The 24,871-nt window shown below is 36.1% G+C and overlaps 1 protein-coding gene across 2 annotated transcripts in view; it reads right to left on the reverse strand.

Annotated features, from left to right (window-relative positions):
• Positions 1-24,871, reverse strand: part of znf469 (zinc finger protein 469) — a 140,906-nt gene that overhangs the window by 76,366 nt on the left and 39,669 nt on the right. The window contains exon 2 of one of the 2 annotated variants that reach the window (XM_028037536.1): positions 10,904-10,970. The exons of the other annotated variant lie outside the window; for it this stretch is intronic. The gene's annotated coding sequence lies outside the window, so the exon portion shown is untranslated. The remainder of the gene's footprint in view (positions 1-10,903; positions 10,971-24,871) is intronic. 2 annotated transcript variants of the gene reach the window in all.

Here is a 24,871-nt window from a genome sequence, read left to right on the forward strand (position 1 = left end):
AGTGTTGGAATAGTATTTTCTTTTTTCTTGCAGGATTTTCCACCATTAAATCAGTTCTTTCCACTATCTGCAGGGATGTGCACATGTGCTTGCTTTTGCAGTACAGCTATTAGGAGAGCAGTATATCTGAAAAATTAGCAGCTAAAGGATCCCCCATACTGGTTTGATTTTCCCAAAAGCATAGTCAAAGAAGAGGTGCACAACTTTTTGTTCTCTGAGATTACTTAAATCACCGTAAACTGAAAGTTTATCATGGATTTTTTTTTTACACTGACAATGAAATATTACTATCTACACTACCTTAAAGTTTGTATTGACCCTCAATCCGAGGTGCTGTATGACTTAGATCAGTCATGTTTTCTTTAGTGCACTGGGGTCCCACATGACTCAACATGTGGTTAAGAATGGCTTAAGCGAGCAATATGATAAATGGTTTGAAGGGAAACACTCGCTGGAAATTCTGCATTGCAGTTCCAGTTAGTGTTGTGCTTACCAGGATCCACAGGGGGCATGACAAGTAGCATAAGGATGAAGGTAGTGTGTGGAAAATAGTGATATCTTACCTCATGGTCTTTTGGAAACATCAACATTGACTGGAATTATTTAGTCATCACAAGTAAGGATCTCCCAGGAAAAGAAATCTAAATATTGGGCACATGTTTTTTGGGGGTTTTTTTTAATTAAAAGGTTTGCTCAAATGTTTGACTAGAACTGTGTCAAAAAATTGCAAATAATCAAATGGCAATAAAAGAATAAGCAATCTCTTTTTTTCTGACATGCACCAGACAGTACTGAGATTTTCCTTCTTTTCTGGCAACAACGTTCCCAGTTGTTGGAACATTTGCACCATTTTTCTTCAAAGACTGAAAGACAGGTGCTTCAAATAAATAAAAGCCTGAAAGGTACCCAATGATCATGACCTCATCATATGCCACAAAGTTACTGTGAAGTGCAGTAAACCGTCAGTTCATGCTGGTATACTGCTGCCAGATCAGAACAGACTTAAAAGATGCCATAAAAGCAAAGTGCAGCATAGTTTTGAGGATGATAAATTACTAAAAATCCATCTCATAAAGAGTCGATAGGCAGAGAAACTAGAAATCTAGCCCTCAAGCTAAAAGACATGCATGTGCATTACAAGGGTCATTTCAACAGATAATGAGTGGAATCCAAGCCCAGCGGTGATGAATTCTTCACTGGGTGACTGAACTAAGAGGCGAGGCTAAAGGTACAGATGTGTTTTTGCAGAGGTGAATATACGTGTGTGATACAAGAACAACAAAGGTAAGATTGAACTGCACTGAGGTAAATTGGCAATGCTTTTATTAACACCTGCCTTATCCCAGCTGAAGGAGAGATTGTATGTGACAGAACAACACAAATTAGCGCATGGTTAAACCTGTCTAAAAAAAAAAAAAAATCAAAAAATTATGGCATTTTTTTTCTCTTCCTTCAGTCAATACTTTCTAGAAATATGTTTCACTTTCATTTATAGCTCCTGTATTTTAGGGTATTCATTTACCATATTTGTAAAGGCTGAAATTTGTTCTCAATCTTGCCACAGATTCACAACTGCTTTTAGGTCTGAACTTTGACTGGGCCATTCTAACACCTGAGTAAGCTTTGATCTAAATCATTCAATTGAAGATCTGTTTAAGCTGGTTGGCCTGATGGAAAGTGAGTATTTTCACCAGTCCAAAGTCTTCACAGGCTCTTGTGAGTTTTATTTATTTATTCATTTAGCTCCATCCATCTACTCATAAACTTTGATCAGCATCTTTGTCCTAGTAGGAAAAAATATCCCCCACAACATGATGCCACTACCAGTACGTTTCACAGAAGGGAAACATCCTCTGAGTTTCCTATGTAGAATGAAAAGTTTTACATCAGTCTCTGTGGGTGGTCATGACTTTGTAGGTTTAAAGTAGTGCCATATCCTTTTGATTTTCATATTAACAGTGTTCTGAGATATGTTCAAAAGTATTCTAAGAATACTGATAAAAGCTGCAGCACAAGGGGAGACGTAAACTTAGACCAGAATCACATCCTTTTTATTATATTTTTTAATATGACTTAATATACTGCTGATTGCATACTAAAAAGTAGAATGACTTGGCACAGAGCAAAACACATCACACTAGAAGGTCACCACAGCTAGATACTGCCACCGCCATCAGGATTGCATGAGCAGGGTGTGTAAGTTTTCTTCCACACAGCATTTCCCTACTGAGGGACAATACAGAATAGTTCTATCATATTCTATTTTGAAAGTTGGCCCAAAAAATTACGGTAATTTAGATCAAAGCACATTTTTTCTTGTCTTCATACAAGACAACTGCTTAATGGGAAAAAAGTTTATCTTTGACATTTAATCACAGAACTTTCCTCCTGATTTTATTATGCAAAAACTAGCCACATAAAAGTAATGTTACAGTTTGTAAATTTGTTATCCCTACCCATTGGGTTGAGGAAAGATACACTCTTGAATCAAAGCATGAGACTTTCACAGGATAAACAACAATACAACCATGCACTTGGTGCCCAGTAAACCAACCATACATGTTTTTCTATTGTGTGAAGAATCCAGAAAAGAATGCAGGTGAAACATGAAAACTACACCCAAAAAGCCCCAACCAAGGATTCAACTCAGGACCTTTGTACAATTAACAATGATAACAATTGCTTCACCAGTCTAACAATATGTCAAAATGCATTGATGAGTGTTTCTTTTTAAAGCATGTACTTGGAGTGTAACTTACTATTTTTAATGTATACACAGAGATTATACAATGAGTTTTTATGACGCTACATTTGCTAATAGTAGATACATTCAGTATGCCACCTCTGAGAAAGATCAAGCATTGTTCCTTTATCTGTGTGTTGCATAGGAACATTTTTTGTGTTGCATAGGGTCAACTAATGAGAAACATGAGTTTCAAGTTTCATAAAATAATTTCATACTAGGAAGAATTTAGGATTACTGCTGGAACGAAAGTGCATGTTTATTAATCAACACTTGCAATCTTGTTTATTACGTGCTAGTAAACAAGATTGGAATAACCTGAAGAAGGGTTTCTTCAGGTACCAGCACTGTCATCTTTTTGTGACTTTGCAGTCTCTTTATTCACCCCCTGCTGTGCTCGTGAGGGGGCGAGTGTTGTCGGACAGGATGAGGATGAGACAGAAGAGGATGAGGAGGACGTGCAACCTAAATATGGCTCTTGCAGCCTCAGCCACAGGGAGACAGAGAAGGGGACCACAGACCTCAGCAGCGTGCAATTATCCAAAACAAGAAAGTCAAGCCAACCTCCTCTCACTGAGACTCGCGACAAGACTATTACAGAATAAAACCAAAGCACGATTTTGCTGTCCTTGACCTTTACAAAACACACACACACACGAGTTGTTGTAAACACATAATGATCTGCAGAACAGTTTCACAGTTTGCAAGGTGCTGCAGCATGGTGAACAACCTCAGTTTAAATACCTAATTTTTCTTATGGGACCTGGCAGACATTAATGCAACTAAATATATCCTACAAATTACATCATTACCGCCTGCCTTAGGCGAATAGCCAAACCTCAATAACACTGTGCATTTTAAGCATGCACTTTAAGCAGTGTAACTTTTGACAAAGTTACACTCTGTCAAAAGTGTACCCTTCCTCAGATAAGATAAGTGCTCATCTGCCTTTGGAGTAAGTAATGGGAGTAAAATGTTAAAGGTGGCCTGTAGCTGGTACCATGTGGCATTCCTTAGGACCAAGGGCTTTCTGAGGTATAGAGTACTGCAGAGTACAAGTGCTTATAGGTGGCTTTCAGTGGCACCTGAGAAGGCCACATGTGTGCTACAGTTCATGTAGCACCTTAAGTGACCTATTGTTTGCATAAATGAAAACTAGATCAGAAGGTTTCCACTCCCCACTGGACCTGGAGGACATCCAGCTACAGGAGATCCATCCAGGCTGCAGGCTTGAAGAGGCTCACTCCTTTAGGGAGGCCCTGAAAGGGAAAGAGATCAAAGGCTGGCCAGTCGGTACACACTTGAGTGGATGCGGGTGTGAACATGTTACAGATGAGAGAAGATGCCTGAAAACCATCTGGGGTTATGTAATAATACTGAGGTCAGGTCACAATAATACAGACATACTGTAGAAATCAGGGCAATGCTTAAAGATGGTAATAATCTCACATTCAAAGCAATCTCTTGGTTTGACAAACTTAAACATAAGTGCTGCTAAGTTGCTGTGAATCATAGGTAGGAGCTAATATGTAAACCAGGGAATAAAGTGAAATGTACCATTTTTCATATGGCAAATTACATATTATCAATATGCCATATTTCCATATGGCATATTGAAAATATGAATTTTTGGGACTCAAAAGTGATTTGCTTGAAGCCATATCTCACCTATGGTGCATTTCAAAAAACAAATGTAGGTAAATTATACATGTTAAATACATTTATATCTTATCAGATTAGAAATCCCTGAATTGATCCATACATTCATGTTGAGTTTTAAATAGAACTCCCATAAAAGTCCCAGATGGAAAGAGCTGATGGATGGATGGATGGATGGATGGATGGAAAGACTAAGAAAAAGCCATAGATGTGTACTAAAAGCCATAGTTATCACATATGGAGTGTTCTGCTTTAATAATTAATTTCTTAAAGCATATAATGCTAAAAAAATATATTTTCTAAATGATACAATAAAATTATTGTGTATATTAACATGATCCTCGTAGTAGTAGTGCTAGGACATATGTTGTTGTTTTTGTCTATGATCATAATATTTCACCACTGAAGCATAGTTTTAAGCCTCTTAGTTAGCTTTCCTATTGCTTGTACCGCAATAGTGCTTGAGGGAAAGGAATGACAAGGATCTTTTCAGCAACATTGACAGGTGAATGCATTTGTCAAACTGTAAATGGAGCTTCAATGTAAAATGAACTGTACTCAAGGACCATTTGTTTGATTTGTGCTTAAGGTGTGGAAAGTTGAGACTAAAGGTGTTGCTGATTTCCTGTCACTGCAGAGATGAATGACAAGACGAAAGAAGACAAAGAAAGCTGAAAGCAACAGGTCTTTACGTAAGTTGATGGAACAAGTGAGGTGGAATGAACTGGAATAGATATGACAATACATCTTTAAATTACCACTGGTAGGACAACATTTAGCCAATAAAATCAAAACTAGTTAGTGTGGTGCTAAGTAATCACATGGTCCCGAAAGCTTCTAGGATGTAAAATGTGGTGAGATAGTAAAATCTCAGATACCTGTTAGTGGTTCCAACATTATGTTTTGGCTACATGATCAATGATAACTTACATTTACTTGATATTTGGTCAACAGTAATAAAATAATATATTAGACAATAACAACATCTGGGAGTGGAGTATAAAGATAAATGATAATTAAATCTGATTTTCAAAATTTTATTGTACCAAATTAAGTTTAACAATACCGCATGAACAGTTCATGGGGCATGAACTGCAAAAATCCACAGCTCAGGTGGAGAAATCTGTTAGCAGGTCAACTATTAGTTATACACTGTAAAAAGAAGCCAATTAAGGAACTTTGAAAAGAATAAAAACCATCCATGAAGGAAAAAGCATAAGAAGTTATGTTTTGCTTTGTAGGACAACATGTTAATCAAAACACTGTAAATTTGTTCAGGTGATATTTCAGTTTAGAGCATTTACAGGCCTCAAAGTTTGACCCCTTTTCTGATGAGATATTTGGGGATGCTAGCAAAGGCTACTGATTTACATTACCTTGCAACAACCACCCAGGAGGAATAATCCTGCACAAATCTGAACAACTTTGAGCAGTGCATTGTTTTATTCATTGCAAAAATTTTATGTAGCATAGGCTGTGTGACATTGTTTAAATATCTCAAATAAATACCCGGAGGTCGGTGACATAATGTATCTATAGGCATTCATTACATTGCCCTTCACATGGGTCTTGAATTCAGAAAAACATTCATCTTTCATTGTTGTATTACTCTCTGTGGTCATCTTGCAGCTCATAAAATCAAAAGCTGCATAAAGACTGTAATTTTGTAGACGTGTAATTTACCTGTTTAGGTTTATAGCTTTAGCTTAACCCTTGAGATGAAATTATGTCCAACATAGCAGAGCAAAGCCTGTCAGAGCAAAAATCTAGGGAAAATTGTTTGTAGGTATGTTTGAGGCAACAATAAGCACAGAAGCTGAAGGGTCATATGTGGGCTCAATCCATCAGCAGTCAACCAGCAGCTAACTTTAAATTACCGTAAGCACAGAGCAAAGCTGGGTCTATGATTTTCTTACAAGAGGTCACTTGCATTCTGTAGTACTTTCCCATCCTTAGATTATGAGTTTTGGACTAACTTTTTAAACAAATCTCAATTATATTGAAGTATTTAACTATATCTGTGTCTATATTATGTAGATGCTAATAAAACTCATTGTTTCAGTGCAATAAGCCAAAACTACAATAAGCATGACTGAATAAAAACAGAAATTATTAAACCTGATAAAAAACAGTGTTACTGACTGTTCCAGAATGAGATAAACTCTTTCTTCAAACTAGCAGACCACTTGTTCATTACTAGCAAATATTAAACAAGAGTGTAAGTGTGCGAGTCTGGTCGTGAAACTGGGTTTCTCTATCAGGTCTGTACGCCTCATGACCCTAACTCACTCTAATCATGTCAGTCACGCAGCATATTTTCAACCTGGGGAAGGAAGACAAACACATTGTAAAACACCACTCCTTACACAAAGTGTTTTTCTACTGTTTACATTCACGGGTGCTGCAAACCTCACTGACAAAGCAATCCAAATGGTATGAAATATGTTAAAGAAGAGATAAAATTGTGAACAAATAGCATTTGGAAACTTTTTGCTGAGTAATCCATGTTAAAATTAAACTAAGACAAATATTAGATTGTGAAATGCAAATAAATCATTTTTATTTGCATTTCCAATGCAAATAAAAATGTACCTGCTGTATTGCAGATACAATACAGCAGCTATTCAGTCAAAAGGATAACTGAAAAACCTGCAATCAGTACAATTACAGCATATCCACTAATATCGATACCTCTCAGAGAGTTAAAATATAAACAAAAGGTTATTTCAGCAATTTAACTCAAGAAATGAAACTTGTATAGTACATGATTTTTTTTTAAATAATAAAAAAAATAATTTCCTTTTCAAATTTTGATAATTATGGCTAACATTCAGTCTCAGAAAATTGGAATGTCACATAAGAAAAGCATTTTATACACAAATGTGTTATCTTATGTAGGGATGCTTCAATCAGGTTTTTTGCTGCCGATTCCGATACCGATCACCCATGATCGGTATAGGTACCGATCTGCCAATCACCTGGATTGGCTGTTAATTATACATACATTAATTTGACTTTTTTAGAGTTAACCTAACTACATATTTTCATTACATGTGTATGCCACTGTCAGTCAAGGGCAAAATTAAAATTAAAATAAACATTTCTACACTGAGCAGCATGGTATTAATCTTTTATTTCCTCTATTTATTCTCCAACTTTTGTTAACCATATTTTTATTCAAAGCTACACTATTGTAATTTCAATTGATAATAATATAAGTAAATATTGTTATGATGACATCAGTCGTGATATGCCTATTTTCTTTGTCGGTGCTTCCACACAAACAAATCTGTGCTTTTGACTGTCATATAGTCAAAATGTGACTGTCCACGACAGTCGTAGAATCTGTGGTTCCACAACTATGTGACTGTTAGTATTTTGGCCTATGTCAATAATTTCCAATGAGAGCTTCAGCTCCCATGTGACTCTGTCCAACTGGATAAACTTTACATTGACATGAAAAATGCAAGTTCGTACCATTTAGAATACATCAACCAAGAATATTTGCAATCTAAAGGTTACCTTGATATTGACCACGCAGATAATAAATTGATAATATATTCATGATACTGTACACCCCCAGCTGGCATAAGTAAAAAAAAAGCAAAAAAAAAAACTGTATATGAGGTTTTAAAGGTTTTCATTCCTTCAGAAAATCTACTTTTAAGTGCATCTTCTGTTTTGTTTCCTGAGTAAATTTCCATTACATAAACGTAAAGACATGAAATGCAAACATTTACAAATTCTGGATATGTCTGTTTGGCTACAAATTGTACTGAACTCCCAGTCTGTTCAATTCAGCATCAACATCAAAAGGACTTTACCCAGAGCAAATAAAATGTATTTAATGAAAAAATGATTAAATACTGAACTTAGTTACTGCACCAGGTCAAATAAATTACACTTAAAAGTTCATCAATTTAAGAGGGATTAACTCTGCTCCTTATTGGTGAAAAACAAGTCATTTTAATTCTTCAAATATGTACCCAGAACTTAGATGTAGTTGAACAATTTCTCTCACTCTCAATCAAGTGGAAAATAGCAGCTCATGTTCATGCCTTCAGTGATAAGTGAAAAAGCTTAAAAGCAGGCCACATGTGAACATGGGTTAAATGAGATTCCATTTTCTCTCCATGTATGTATGTCACATACATGCATAAAGATCCATGAATGGAGCAACTTGACATTTTAAATTACTTTTACTGTTTCCATATTACATTCAGTATTGATCAAAGAAGTGAATCACTAATCAAGATGTCTGTTGGAGCCGCAGGCTGATCAGGATGAGGGACAGACAGCAGATGGACTTGTACCAAGTCACAATAACTGCTGTACATTTATTCATTGACACCTATGTTAGGCTTTCAGTCAGCTTCTAACAGGATATTCGTGATCATGGTAAACATGTCAGATCTTATTTGTTGAGCTACTCTGAAAATAAATATGTGAAAAATTAATCCTATGATAACCACGACTGCGAATTGTCATTGAACCAAGTTAATTTTTGCAGGCTGAAGATCTTAACTCATCTAATACTTCTTCTAACATGTTTGAAATAAAATGTCCTATTTGTTGAAAATAAGTAGGGAAAAACTCACTGAGTTTTAGTCTGGTTCTATTGAATGTTTCTTTATGTAAAAGAAATGACAGCTTCCTCTCCACTATTGCAACATGCTTGATCAGGGTGAGACACTATGAGATTCATTATTATTTGTTTGGCTTCCCTTAATAGAGAAATTGTACAAACTGACTTTGTGTATAGCAGCTAGTGTAATGTCATCATTACACTGTATGTAATGATGAAATATTATGAAGGAAATGATTTGAACTGAACCTGGATTTGCATGACGTATAACTGCAAATGGAGTTTGCAGCTTGAGAAAGCACCTCATATAATGTTGCACTGTATAAATAAACAGAACTGAATTAAGTTGATACTTGTCTTTTCATTGATGTTTACAATAACAAATAAGCTTACTGCTTACTTTAAGCTAGGCAGAAATTATTCCCATGGTGTGACACAGTAACAACAGTTTGTTTTTAAACTAAATGATTACAAAGTACCACAGATCCACCCCCCCCCCCCCCACCCCCCCACCCCCTCCAAGACATAATCAATAAAAGTCTACAAACTTGGCCCTCAATCAATGTTTTTTTCAGGCTGAAGATAACTGCAGCACATCTTTAGTCATTTGATTCTGTGACGTAACCTTTTATCTCACCTCTTTGGGTTATACAATATGGGAAGATATTTTAGCAAACCTGTCACTGGCTGTTTGTACATGTCTAATTAGTGGCTCAATTTATACTATTTCTATTCCCTACTGATAGATTATGCTTCCAGTGGTACAGGGACAAAGGCTAGATGCATTAGTTTAAAGCTGAAATGCAAATGTTGCATCATGGCTGCAAATGAAAAGCAATTAAAACCTGCAACAGAGACATAAAAACCTGAAGGCCACTCACTTGGTGAGTGGGAAAAAACTGTTGTGGATAAGCCTCTGAGAGAACTAAAGAACCGAGCTCAAAAGTGTCCACACTGCCTCTGACGTTTTTTAACCTCTTTTTGTGGCTTTGAAACCTCATGTCTTTGGCCTCCAGTCACTCTCTATTTATGCAAGAAAATAAAGAAGAGAACGCTGCCCCTCCTAAATCTGTAAACTGCAATTAAGCTAAATTCCAAGTTTATTTCCAAATGCCGTCCCTGCTCCAGACCATGTGAGAGACTCGACTCTAAAATTATCACACTTTTGGTCTGGAGGCCAAGACAAAGCCAGATCTGGGGCTGTCTTCTTACAGGCCACAGCATCACAAGACGCGATGGATCACTGAAACCAATATCATAATAGTCTGGAGGGACAGAATTCAGATATGTATCACGTAACACTGCATTTACCAAGGTGTTTCGGCAGCTATTTTAGAGGAACGTAAAATGATTAATAGTTCCTCAGCCCCTGTGAGACAACTTAACTGAAGGCATCATGTCAGTTTAACTGTTTTATGTTAGGCCCTCTAACCAACGGTCTCATGTCTGCAGGCAAACAAAAAGCAGCCCACGCACCTCAGCAAACCTCTCCTTCTGTCTCCTTCACTGTGGATGTCGGTCCATCACGTGTTTACACACTGTAGGAGTAAGTGACAGGGCTGTAATCGGAAGTCTACAAGCGTGTCATTTAAAAGGCTGTTGTCTTTCCCTGTGAACGTGGTTGTCAGCAGAGAAAAACAAGATTTACATCTCGATGGGAAGGGGTAAGCATCAACCATGCATTATCCGCTATTGGCTGTGGTCAGAGATGGGCGTTAACTTGTGGGAGAGGTAGACGAAGGATGCAAACAAAAAAGCTTAGCAAGGGAAGAAAGTTTTACATGACACGCAGGGAAAATGCCATATTCTAAGTATAGGCAAGATAAAACCCATATGGAAACCATTTTGTATACAAGAGACAACTGTTTGACCTCCTATAAAGCAGGATTCAAGGCGTTAAAAATGTGGAAACTTACAAAATCCAGGTATGTGCTGTACCATTCCTTCAAGGGGGGCATGTGTTGCCAGCCTTTCTTATACCACCTATAAACATAAGAGAGCCCTGGTAAACACAAATGTTATCAAATGTGGTTTCTGGGAAAGATTTTTGGTTATTTCTGAAGTTACTTATTTACCACTTTATTTTTTTTCTGCAATTCCCTTTGATGTTAAAGCAACTTTCCACTCTTGATCGGACGTGTAAAATAAAGAGCAGATAATTAAAACTTCCTTTGCTGTGCTTTTATTACAGTTTTATTTGTTTCAATCAAAATGTTTACTGTTTATTCCTTCCAAAACTATGAAGTTTACCACTACAAACCTTCTTTCACCACCTGGAAAAAATTACTGGGATGCTTTGAGGGAGAGTGTTTTCTCTGAGTTCTTTGACAAAGGATTGCATGCAGAACCACAAATGGAATCACAGAACCTTTATCTTATTACACATTAATATTATAACTACATCCCTTAAGTTGCCATTTTTAATTATATTGTTTCCTTAGCATGCACAGATCAGAATTCTATGGCCAGTTTTACTTCACCAAATAGAGCTCAAGTGATAAACATTGTCTTTTAGTGACTGACTAGCGAAGATTATGTAGGGCAATTAAAATAAAAAAAGTAATTTTTCCAAATTTTATTATCAGGCTGAATGTGGTGCAGCTGTTAACTAAGAACCTTAAATAAATTAATAACAGTGAATAACAGCAAGTCATTGATTAGTAATGTTGACTTGAATGAATTCATTGTGCATTGGATTGTTCACCCACAACCTAATCTTCTATTAAATTATCATAGAGAGTAGATATTTTTGTGAAGAATCGCCTCAAGGGAGTAAATGTAACCATACAAATCACATTAATTCTCTCAGTATCCGTAGTAGTCTAATTTGTCAATGGTGATATCAACAACATGTATGACTGAGAATGTTTATTAATGGGCTAATATGATCAGTACCAGCAGTGTTGGAAAGTGGGAGGTTAACAAGACGTTTGAAGCAAGATTTCCTAACACTCCAAAGATAATAAAAGACTAAGCATCAGACACATGAGCTGTAAGTCTTTGTAACACATTGACCAATACTAGTATCATGACAAATAATCACAAAATAAACAGCAGAAAGACAACAATTGGAGAGAATGTTATTCTATTTATAATCTTACTTTGGATTAATGTTGAATCTCAATTAAACTAGTAAGACATGAAGTGAATTTATCTTTGGAATTTTAACATGAAACCTATATTTGAATTCATCATTGTTCTGTTGGAGTCTGTCCAAAAAAAGTTGTTATTTTCTCTGGACAATGAATGAGGTGATGCTGAGATTTCACCGGTTTATTGGTACTACAGCCAGTGGTTGCTGTGGTGGAAACACAAAGAGCTGAAGCTAACCAAGGACTAGCACATGTTTTGCATTGGGACCTGTTCGGTGGAAAAACACCACCAAACAAAAAACAAGTCTCCAAGCAACCTTTAGAAACCATATGTATGCCAACCAGCTGTTTGGAGCCATGCCAGTAAAAAAACTTTTTTGTCCTACTGTCACAAACAAATGTGTAACGTTTGGTAAAAACTACCAGAACATTAACTGGAACCACATCCTTAGTTATGAAACCAAGACAAAACTTTCTGGAAACAAAATCTCTTTGTGGGTTTGGTGTAAAACAAACTGTATATATGAGGAGCAGCATTCCAAGTCTAGTGAAAGAGAACTGTTGAAGATCAATCAAGGAATCAACCTTATTTATACCATTAGGTAGATTTGGTTACAGTGTGGTGAGCCAGCTTTCTTGTTAGGGAATTTGACCCAAATCTGAGATAACTATTAAAAAAATAAGACAAGTGTTCACAATATCTATCTATCTATCTATCTATCTATCTATCTATCTATCTATCTATCTATCTATCTATCTATCTATCTATCTATCTATCTATCTATCTATCTATCTATCTATCTATCTATCTACAGTACAGACCAAAAGTTTGGACTTTTCATGTCTTTATTTGGATTTCATGTCTTTACGTACTATATATATATATATATCTATATATATATATATAGATATCTATGTCTATATCTATATATATATATAGATATCTATATCTATGTCTGTCTATATCTATATCTACATATACACCCCTACATATATATATGTATGTACGTATGAACGTTTTACATTTGGGGATTAAAACGCCCTGCTCTTGCCTAACGTACAAGCATTCCGGGTTTAGCTGCATCAGCTTACTGAGTTATTTTACTCTTTAGTTCAGGTAGTTCTTGTTTTTGAGAATAAGATTACCAAACCAGGACACCAAAGATGAAGCCAATTCAATAAAAGCTTGATGAAATAGAGTCAACAATTTTTTGTCAATGTGGAAGGAAGTGTTTTCTGAGGAAAACCAGGCTTTCCCTCATTGTTTGTCTCAAAGGTCAGTTTTCTGTCATTAACTATACCCAGATATTTCTAGATATAAACACCTTCCATAGTCTGGCTGTTTAACCGATTATCTGTGATGCTGTGGGTTTGTTTGTTGTTCAAGAACCCTGGAGCCTAGCTCGACTGCATGGCATCACGGTGTCTTTGAAATACCGGGACATTTTAAATAAAAATCTGCTGCCAATGACTGGACCTTCCACAGGAATGATCACAAACATATGACCAAATAAACACAGAAATAGGTCAGCAGACACAAAATCCACCATCATCCATTGTCAGCTTGTCTGATTTTAAATCTTTTCCTAATGTCTTGTGTCTGGTGTTATGAATCCTATTTTTTCCTATGATAATTCTTCAGTACTGAACTTTGTTCCTATGTCGATGGGACCACACATTAAGAATGTCTAAAATCTAGATGTTCATTTGCAGTGATACCCTATATGAAAATAAATTTTAAAAAAAGATGTGGAAATTTCACTAAAATGCTCAGCCTTTCTTCATTTTGTTAGATTTTGTTATGTTGTGTTACTTTACTGTACTTGTGTGGAGTTTGACACTCCATGGACTGACTGCCACGTAACGACCTTTATGTACAGGAGGAACTAGGGATTATTATGTATTGTACATAATAAACACTAGTTTACATCCTGATAAATTATGTTTGTGAACATTTTGGATACAAAACAGCTTTTGAGTGAAGAACAGAAACACTCATATGTCCCTGCAGCATGCTGTGTTTTCAGATGAATCCAGCCAGACGCACTTAATCTTGTACCGGTTGAAAGCCTCGCCAGTGCACATGTGGCATCAACATGAACAAAGCTGAAGCAAACACCGGAGCGAGACTTCAAGAACAAAGGAGAAAAGAGAGACCATGACTAATGCATTGAATTGTGTTGCATCTCTGAAGATTTAAAACACAGCTTATATTTTTCCAGCCATGTGAATATCTATGTAAAGGTGTGTTTCATAAAGAACATGAATTCAATTTCACTGGTTAGGCTAAGTGAGCACAGAAATCCTGCACAAACCAGCCTCATTTACATATATTCCTATAAACTGCTGAAAGTTAAACAACTACTATTTTTACCTAATGACCTATAAAACTACATTAGTCACTGTGGAACTCTCTAAAGGCCAAATACCAAAGAGGACACTTTTACCAGACACACCACAGAGGGAGCATTTTAGAAACGCATTTCAAAACCGTATCAGTGGCTCATGCAAATTTTCATACAGCAATTTATGAACCAACTTCTTATTATCGCCCCACAGATACTCCAGATGGTTTATCTAAAACTACATGAATGGGCTACATGGACTGTGAAATGGAGCATGACAAACAAATTATTTAACCTAATAGAAGATGGTTTAAGTAAAACCTAAAATAATAAAAATAAGTGAATGTAAATATTTTTCAGAAGAAATATATTTCTGATGAGGATAATGACATTAGATTCCCAACAGATATTAATCCAGTCATTCAAAGACACCAAAGCAATTGTGAAATAGAAACTGAACACATTACTGACATTTATTAAAACCTAGTAGAAAATCCTTTGCTGGGAATGGCTTCAAGACATGTATAATACTTTCTCATTTGTCTCTAATTTATCTTCTACACTCTCTGATATTAATTTTTTACATGGATTCTCAACTGGGTTCAAGTAGACTGATTGACTGGGCCACCTTTATTCTCTTTCTCTGAAACCAATAGAGAGTGTCCTTGTGTTTGGGACACAAATACTCAAGTCATTTGTTCCAAGTCGAGTCCTAATCAGGTGTTTACAGATGCATGATATCTTGACCGGTGGTTTCCATTAAACACATGTTGTATTAATTAGTACCTTGTGGTTTTTAGTAACATTGTTGTTATTTATGCATGTTGTTTGTTGCTGTGGTTTCTCGGTTCTTTTTCTCTCTTCCCTCTGATAGAAGACTTTTAATGTGTTTTCTTGTATATTCTGTCATTCTTCCTCTCCTCTATTCTTATCTCCCTCTCCCCCTTTTAATTTTTTTGCTGTCTTTTCTGTCTCAGTGTCCATTGAAGTTGAAATAAACCCAAAGCAATTTCCAAAAGCAATATTAAGTCAAGCATTGTAGCAAAAATATGTTGGAAATCTCCTTGGCAGTCAGACAACAGTTTAATGAATTACTGAATGAGTCAAACAAAGTGATTTTTTTTTTTTTAATCTATCATGATTAAGCTAACCCCTTTTTCTACATCACACTACTTAGGGTATAGAGGGTTTTCTATATTATTATTATTATTATTATTATTATTATTATTATTATTATTTTAACATGTTGTTATTTTAATCTGGAGAATTTTTCATACGATTAGGAAACCCTTCTCTAAATCCACATCTTTTGTGAAGAATTTTTGGAAAAATAAATAAATATTTTTTTATATGTCTTTGTCCTTGTGCCTTACTGGTTGGACCACAACACCACATTTAAAACACTTGTTCTCCTTTATACATAGTAAAACTGGTCAAATTTAAGGTTGAAGTTATAACATAATGAACAAGACGAAGAGTAGTAAATTAATGAATGACAATGTAGAATTTCTGAATGAATGGAAAAGGAAGTTAGTTTGATATTTTCTAATAAGCAAACAGGAATTTCTTGTATTTTGATCTTTCCAGCTGGACATCTCCTTGAAACGACACAGTAACATTGAGGAAATATTGGAGGCAATATTTTTGTTCTGAAATTATTCAAAACCAAATAACATTGTGTGGATTTGAAAATGACAATAAAAGATGAATCTAAATTAATAACTTCAATCACAGAATGACTTATCCTGTAAAAAGTGTAAAATTCACAAGGTCAGCAAAGTGATTTATAAAATGACATGATTTATTCTTTGAAGTAGACCAAAAAAAACATTATCAGAAATATTATCCAAACACTCTCGCTCTCAGTAAGACATAAGAAATGGTTCTGTACATGGTCAGATGGGGATATTCAACATCTGTATCACATATTGTATCGCATTCCTAAAGTTCCTTGTGAATTATAACCATCTTTGATTTGAAGAACAAACAAAAAATCATAATTTGGATTTGTGCTATACTTTTTAGCACATGTACACTGTTTATCATGTCAATTTGAAAGTGCATTTCTGTACTTGAGTGTGCACATGTGTGTTTCTTTCTATCTTTAACATCTGAGTATACACACAGCTGCCCACTTGCAATTTATGCCCACTACCTGTGTGCATTGGGACCACCAGAGCATGCCTGGGTGTGAAGGTAAACATATCTGAATGGATTCAGCAGGGGAAAGTCCTACTGGGGTTTGATTGCATTATGAAGGCCAAACAGTGTTATTCTGAATCTAAACAGTCAAAGTTAGAGCTGGGGAACTCTCAGAGGTCTCAGTTCATTATAGAAATATGGAACGCTGGCTGAAAAAAAACACAAGCTGTTTACCAGCTGCACACATTTACAAACAGCTGATCCAATGCAGGGAAGGCTTGGACAGTTATCCTACTATTCAGGAGAGTCTTATTACTCTTCTTTGCGGATTTTCCACTGCACTAGATTTATGTATCTGCGAATAGAATATAGTCACTTTCAATAATAAAACAGCATTAAATCTGAAACGGATAAAACATGCTGATGTGCCAGTATCATGTGTTTCCGCCACAATGGTATAATTTAACAGAATCTCAATGAAGCAAACATCTTGACATATAACTAGAAAACGTAACTTAACTCAAGAAAACTTAATCTTGGCAAAATAATCAAATAATCATGATTATTTTACCAAGATTTTAAAATGCTATGAATTAAAAAAATTCAAACATTTTCTCTAATAGTATTAGAAAGTTTTAATGCCTACAGGCAAGCAGGAAGGCAGGCATGCAGAACAATGCTTGCATCATAGACTGAGCTGTGTTATCTCTTAATGGTGAATAGGTCGCTGCTTGACTTTATGGTTACTGGCATCCATATTTGTTTGTTTTGGTTTTTATGTTTTCCACTTCTTTGCAAACACATATTTAGCTCCACTCTGGTTGCTTTTAGGAATGCAAGTGTAGTGGCTATTTGTATTATCTTCTTTGATTTTTTTTTATCAGACCCAAACATCGCATTTACGCTTCATATAAAGGCTGTCCAAATTAAACGCAATCTTATCACAAGAAACTAAGCACATAAAGGTCAAAATTCTCCTCCACTCTTAACCAAATAGACCTCAATAAAAGTGACGCCTGACTTGAACTGCAGAACAAAGACTTGGCAGTGCTAATCAAATCAGATCAAGAGCTGAGCTTTGATTACAGTAGGTAAAGCAACTGAAATAACCACTTGAGACACGGGTAAAACTAAAATTAAACCAAATTTTATCATCTCCTCATGTTAGTTAGGGTCTGTGCAGATGTCCATGTGCAGCCAAGAATTTATGGCTCCACTATGCAGACACACACCACAGTATAAACAGAACCGCATGTGTGTGTGCACATCTGTGTCTGTTTCTGAATATATCATGGCCTTAGGAATAAGGGTGCTAACAATATTGGCTTGCAACCTACTTCTGAACTTGTGACCTAAAAACTGCATGTCAGTCAGCTGCACTTAAATTAAAGAGGTATATTTGCTTTTCTCTTGACAACTCAGATTTTTCCAAAGTCCTCTCTGCTGCTGCTTTATCCGGGTTTAAAACTGCTGTTTTGAAACGTAAATGTGACAGAGACTAACAAAAACGGGCATAAAGTATTCTTACATTTTTGGCTCTTAATTTGTCACCAATTTTAACCTCATATTTTAGCTTAATAAATTCTTTTGCATTCAGTGTTTTTATGAGAGCTTAAAAACACTTAAATAAACCAGAATAAGCCTGTCTATTAGTTTTTAAAACAGATAAATGATTTCTAAACACATTTTTGTAAAGCCTTTGAGCCAAGCTTGCTAAATCAAGATCATGATGTAGCATCTGGAAAATGGTCATTTGTTAATCTCTAATGGTAATCAAAAAATGTTCTTGTCAAAATCTACATTCTTAACAGGAATATCTCAAACAGATATGTTTGCTTTTGGCACATAGTTTATGCCACGGCCACGAGTAATGGCTCAAGCAGACACAACAGCCAGCCTATAGAGGTAACTATAGGTATTGATTATGAGTACACAATTTAGGTAAGAGCTATAGTAAGATTATTTTTCTCTATGTTTGGTCCAAATGACAGAGAGAAAGCTTGTCTCAGAAAGACTGTGTGGCCTTTGCCTGAAGTGCATTTTTAGGGTCAAAGAGCATCTTACTATGGGGCAACTAACAGCAGAGATGGACTTATATAGGTTCAAATGGTGACAGACTGAATATTATGAGTAACATTTGTCAGCTGTATGTCATCCCCTTAAGTAAAACAACAAATGTGCACGATTACTGTGTGCACCCGTTAATTTACATAATTCTGGTAAAAATTGTTTGCAGTAATATAAAATGTCAGATGCCTGTGGATATGAACGTGACAATGACAGTCGGAACTGGAACAAAAATTTCCAAATTGTTGATGTTAACTCTCCCATCTGACCTTGTGTCCTGGTTTCTCCTTACTATAGCATTCATGTGTTGTATCGCCTGGGTCTGTAATTGTGGAACCAACTAAAAGACAGCTTGAAAGTTTGTGGATGTTGGAACTGAGCTACAAGAGCTGCAAGATGTTTTGCTGTTAGTTTAAACTGTGGATATCAAAGCATCCAACATCTCACATGAGAAGGCGTGCCGCGCTATTTGAGAATTACTAGGCAACTGTAGAGGCAGGAAGACCTTTTAGTAGCCTATTTATATGCTTAAACAATAACAAGCTTCCAGTCACCAGGTGGCAGAAGTGCTCAAACTGATAGACAGGCTGCCTGTTCAACTCAGTAGAAAAAGTAGCCTACACAGGTACTTCAGTGTACAGAGGAGAGTCAAGAGAAGTTAGTGACAGTTAAAAGAGAAGCGATGGAGGCACCGTAGGCTAGCAAAGCCAGTGACAACAGCCAGCACAAAAAGACTAGGAAATATGACAAGTAACCAATGTTTACTGTTTAAAAAGAGTTTTGAATTATTACTGTGTATATATGAGTGACTCATCTGACTCAGACAGACTGAGTGAGTCAGATGACTGTAACAGTTACTGCACAGTAATGATGACTTGTGCATTGCTACAGGGATTTCAATCTATTCATTATTTTCCTTTAATGAAAAACAAACATTAATTTGTTACCTGAGGAAAACCAGATTTCACTCTGTGACTCAGAAACATGAGCCACCCACTGAGAATTCCACCTTTACCACATTAATACAACCTATCACAGACAGCTTGATTAATGTGGAAGATATTTCCAGACTTCCAACTCTTATTTTTGTCAATAAATCAATGATTAAAAGAAAACCGCTGTGTGGTGCATTATCTCGGTTTTTGTTTGTTCAGCTATCAATGACTCATAAAAAAGTAAAACTGAAATGGAGCAAAGAAAACAACCGTACAGATGGAGGGAGTAAGGGAGGGATTAAAGTATTGATTGAACAAATAAACCAATAAAGCCAACAGATGAAAGAATGATGTTTTGTCACTTCCTTAGCTTGTAAATAAACAACCAAACCAGATGCCCCCTGATTCATCTTCATCCTGACAGTTTGTTCTCTCTTCCGCAGCAGAAAACAGAAAAATCACAGTAAATTGCAAGATCAAAACCAAATGTCTGTTTGTTAGAAACATAACCATGCTGAATCACACAAAACAGCATAAGCGAACAAATCAAAGGAAAGAAAGAACCGCAAATTAAACAGCCTTTGCCAGCAAATCGACTGAAACTATTAACAAAAACTGTCTGAGTCACTAGGAGTGGTTAATATCAACCATTAGATCAACCAGTGACTCACAACTGTCTGGCGAAATGCATTTGGTAATGGTCTACAGTGCTACCATCTGCATGGCCTTCACCATAACCTTTAAATTTAATTAGTACCCCATACAAACCTGCAGTGTCTATTGCATGAGATATTATGCCATCTTCAATCTGTTTCAGTACTCTCTTTGGATATGTCCATTACACAGTACCCTCAGTTCAGACAGTTTGATGTCCCTACATGTCTGCAAAGAGCATTTAGTGTTTTTATGTTTCTGATAACTGTCCAGAGAAAAAACAGTTGCATAACTAATTACTTCCAGCAGGTCTAGCTATTTATTTTTCTGTTTTAATGCTTTTTAGCATCTTTAAGTTGTCTGTGACACTTCCACTTGTCTTCTGTTGTAACAGTTATTGGCATTGGCAAATTGTGTGTTTCCAAATGTTTTGTTAAGTAATGTTAGTACTGCACTGACATGTATCTTTGGCAATACTGCTTATTATTATGGAACTCAACAATTATCTGTGTTATCACATTGTGCAAACTATAAGATCACAAGTATTGGAGACAGTATTGGAGTGAAACATTTTTCTTTCTTCTGAAAAAACAGCAACTGTGTTTAAAATAATCTATAATAAAAAGAGTTAAATACAGGTTTGACCTATAGCTAAACTAAATTTTTGCCATATCAGATACATAGGTTTAAAATTGTGGAATAGTGCAGCCAATATCAGAATTTGAATCTGATAGAGAATCTGTGGAGGAGCTGAAGATGAACTAAAAATTAGGGAGACTGAGAAAAAGATCTCCCTACTACAGTGACTTCAGCTTATCACCAAACACAAGTTATTAAGATGCCAGTGGGGAAGTGCAAAAAAACTTATTAGCATTAATATTAAATGCAAATGAAGATTTTTTTTCTCTGATTGTTGATAAAATCATTTTCAAAATGCAATTTACGCTATTATAAATAAAAACAACTAGATTTTTTAAAAACCAGTGCTCTTTTTGCATTTTAGCATTCTCTGAGAAATGCTTACATTATGTCCAATCAAAAACAAATTTGTTTAAAAAAAAAAAGACAAATCTACCAGGTCGTATGAATAATTTGGGGCTTAACTTGAAGCATGGTAAGGAGACTGAATTTATGTAAGGCTTCTCTTTTTATCACAACCACTCAAAGCACTTTAGACTCGAGTTGCATTCACCCAGACGCACTGAAATACCAGTGGATCGGTAGGCAACTTGGGATTGCACAGGGAACAAAAGTGTGTGGCAGGAGGAAGCATCGCACACACAATCTTTTGACTGCAAGGGGACTACTCTTTTAATATCTCTGCCAAATTGTGGCTTTCTGCCAATCTCAATTTATTGTAGTCGTAATGTCATAAAAGTAAGTGCACTAACAAAGACTTTGGTGTTTGACAACATTTACTTACAAATTGTTCATGTCTTATTTGCCACAACTTCTTGTAATTTAAATGCTCCATTTTAAATGCTTCATTTTAAAGCAGTGAATACTGTTTTAATGGTTACGCCACAGAATGTTGTCAGTTCACCCAACAAGTCAACACAATAGCACAAATTAATAGATGTGATCTGTTGCAGTGACACACACCAGCCAGTGGTGGCTGATAAAAAAAAATCTTTGTGTGGCTGATGTTCCAATAGATTTCCCTTCATAGTGCAGTATAAACATTCAGGTAAATAGTCATAAAATGACTACAATATGACATTCTTCACACATCAAAATTACGTCTGTTCAGCGTCTTGCGAAATATACAGCCTCTTTTATCATTCAATCTGTCAACAGCTGATTCTGAATCAAAAATGTGAAAAGTCCCAAATTGATATATGACTGGCAGCTTCACTCTGAACAAACAACAAGCTAAGTTCTATCAAAATGTACCTTTAGAGACTCAGCTAATTACACCAGACAGTAGAGGACTTCATACCTTATAGAACTGAAACACACTTTTATCGGATGAAATAAGCTACAATCATAAAATTAACATAGAAATCAGAACTAAGCTAAGGTGGTCATAATGTTATGGCTAATTGGCAAAACTATTTTACAGCACACATTTCTACCCTCAAGAGGTTTTAGCTGCATTTTAGGGTTATTCCAGAAAAGACAAATCATTAAATAAAAAGTTCAAGTGAAATAGTTTAAGTTCAACAACCAGGACTGTCTCTGGACACTTTGTTTAACTTCTCTATTGTGCTCAAGTCCTCTGGGTCTCTATTATGCAGAAACAACACAGCCCACATAATCATAAATGCAGAGCTAAAACCAGACAGAACAAGTCCTCCGGTCAGGCACAAACCAGAACAAAAATACTGGTCTTGTTTGTTTGCCACTGGTCAGTCCCTCGGTGTCACTGTCCATCTATCTCTGGCTTAACCATTTCCCAGGATGGAGGAAGGCAACCCTGCAGCTAGACAGATGTGTGTGATTGCTTTACACTTCTAAACAGCTGAGCTCTTCATAAGAGCCAGGGAATCAGGCAGAAATCTTGTGTCTGTCAGACAAACATTATAACAGATGAATCTCAGAGGGCATAAGAGATTGAAAAGTTATTTCCTGAGCAAAAACGTGGACACAAACAGATGTTTGTTTCCATATCTCTGTAGGGACACTATCAACACGAGGCATTGACCTAGCCATACTCTCAATCTAACCAGATCCTAAAGCAACATCTTTTCCCTCAAAACTACTTTAGTACCTGTGGGAAATGCAATTAAGTTCCCTTGTTTACAGGAAGTGCCATAAGTTAGCTTTGGATAGAGTTTTGACTTCACCATGATATAAAAACACACACAAACACACACACTCGCACACAAACGTTATAGTGGTCCAGGGCCAAAGAAAATGTCTGTGTCCATAAATATGTGCTCCATTTTAAACATGCCAACCAAGAAAATGATGTAACAACTTTTAATTGAATGAAAGGCAGTTGGGATAAACCAACATCTTTTTATATATCTTTTTGAAAACAACAGCCAGTTGAAGTTGTGTTGCAACAGAAAATTGCTGAAAGATGCTTATTATACGAACACGTCTGAAAAGTAAATGTCGCATGTTGTAAGCTCCTCATCCTCTCTCATGTTACAAACAGATTTTTATGCCTATATTCTAGTTTTCCATAAAAAGATGTCACTTCATCATGATTTTGTCTGCCTCTTACTGGACCTTAGCTTTTACAACTCCACAAACCATTTTAGAACCACTCTTCAAGTGCCATCCTCTGTCAGGGGCTTGGTTTCCAGTGACAATTTATCTTCATAGGTTCAGCCTATGCACCTACTACCACTGAGATTCTTACAGGCACTGATGCCTCATTAACCATCATTCTGCCAACCTCATGCATGTGCTTGGGGGATAAAACTTCACAAAACTGAGCAACAAGTTATCCAACTTTTATGTTCAGCATTTGCATATTTAAACTTTTTTTTTTTACTAGTTTGCAGATATTTTGAAGTATGTTTTTTTTAAGGATCAGTAATCTACATGTCAGGCTGGTGTTTTACAAATCCTCCAAAAGATGCTTTAAAATGGTCTGACAGGTTAAGGGCAACAAAGACTTTTTTATATGAGCAAAGAAAACATCTGTTGAGATGACCAGTTTCTTTAATACAAAGATTTGTGCAATACAACATTTCAAAATGCAGGCTTTAATAAACATGCACATCCTACACTGCAGATTCATAAATGCCCACTTCCTATACATTTTTCATTTTAAATATTTTTTTAAAATTTAGGTTAATTCAACTTGAAAACTGGCTAAAATTCGAGTCTTTCTTCTTTTGTAATTGCCAAACATGTGAATCTGTAACAATCTCAGAGGCACTGCTTTCTAGAACTTTCTCCTTAAGCACAGCTCTGTTTGTTTTTTGTTCGTTAGCATATGTTTCTGCACAATTTTATTTTACCCCTGCTCTTCTGTGTTATTCCCAATGCATCATCAGCTATGCTAATTAGCTGTTCCACCGTTGGGCTGTTAGAAAGTCTAGACGCTGGTAGATTGAGGTGGGAGTACGTTCAGAACATTCAACCACACTCACGCTGATGTGTAATCTGTGATAGTATTGTGCCCCAAGCTTCTATGATGACTGAGTTTTGTGAAGATGGCCTTCTTACCTCTGTGTAGAGAAAGCAGGGCTAATATAAATGCATACCCTGAAGTGTCTCAGCAAGAGTATTTTATGCACGCACACATGCAAACACACCTCAAACCACAGGCATGCTTTTATATTTGAACCTGCTCATCTTGTTAAGGTGCATAGAGGAGGAAAAAACTTGAACTTCCTGACCTCAATCTAGAAAGCAGACAACACACACTTTTCTACTTGCAGCCGCGAGGGCGGTTGCAAACATTACTCATTCCCCATATCCCTAAATTCTAACTTCAAGCTGGATGCCTAATCCAACCTGTATCCCCACCAATAACTTTACCCTCAAGTTAACCTTTAACCTAAAGCCCTGACACACAAATACACATCACCTACATGCTCAAATGATTCAAAGTAAGGTTATAGTTAAGCCCTGAATGTCTTATCTGAAATATATTAAGTGCTTATTTTAAACACCAAATAAATCCTGAGATAAAAACTTGGAGCAAAGAAAAATACTTATCTGGGCAGAGACAATGAGGATTTCTACAA

The sequence above is a fragment of the Xiphophorus couchianus genome, chromosome 2 (genome assembly GCF_001444195.1).
Source record: "Xiphophorus couchianus chromosome 2, X_couchianus-1.0, whole genome shotgun sequence".
Classification (NCBI taxonomy): domain Eukaryota; kingdom Metazoa; phylum Chordata; class Actinopteri; order Cyprinodontiformes; family Poeciliidae; genus Xiphophorus; species Xiphophorus couchianus.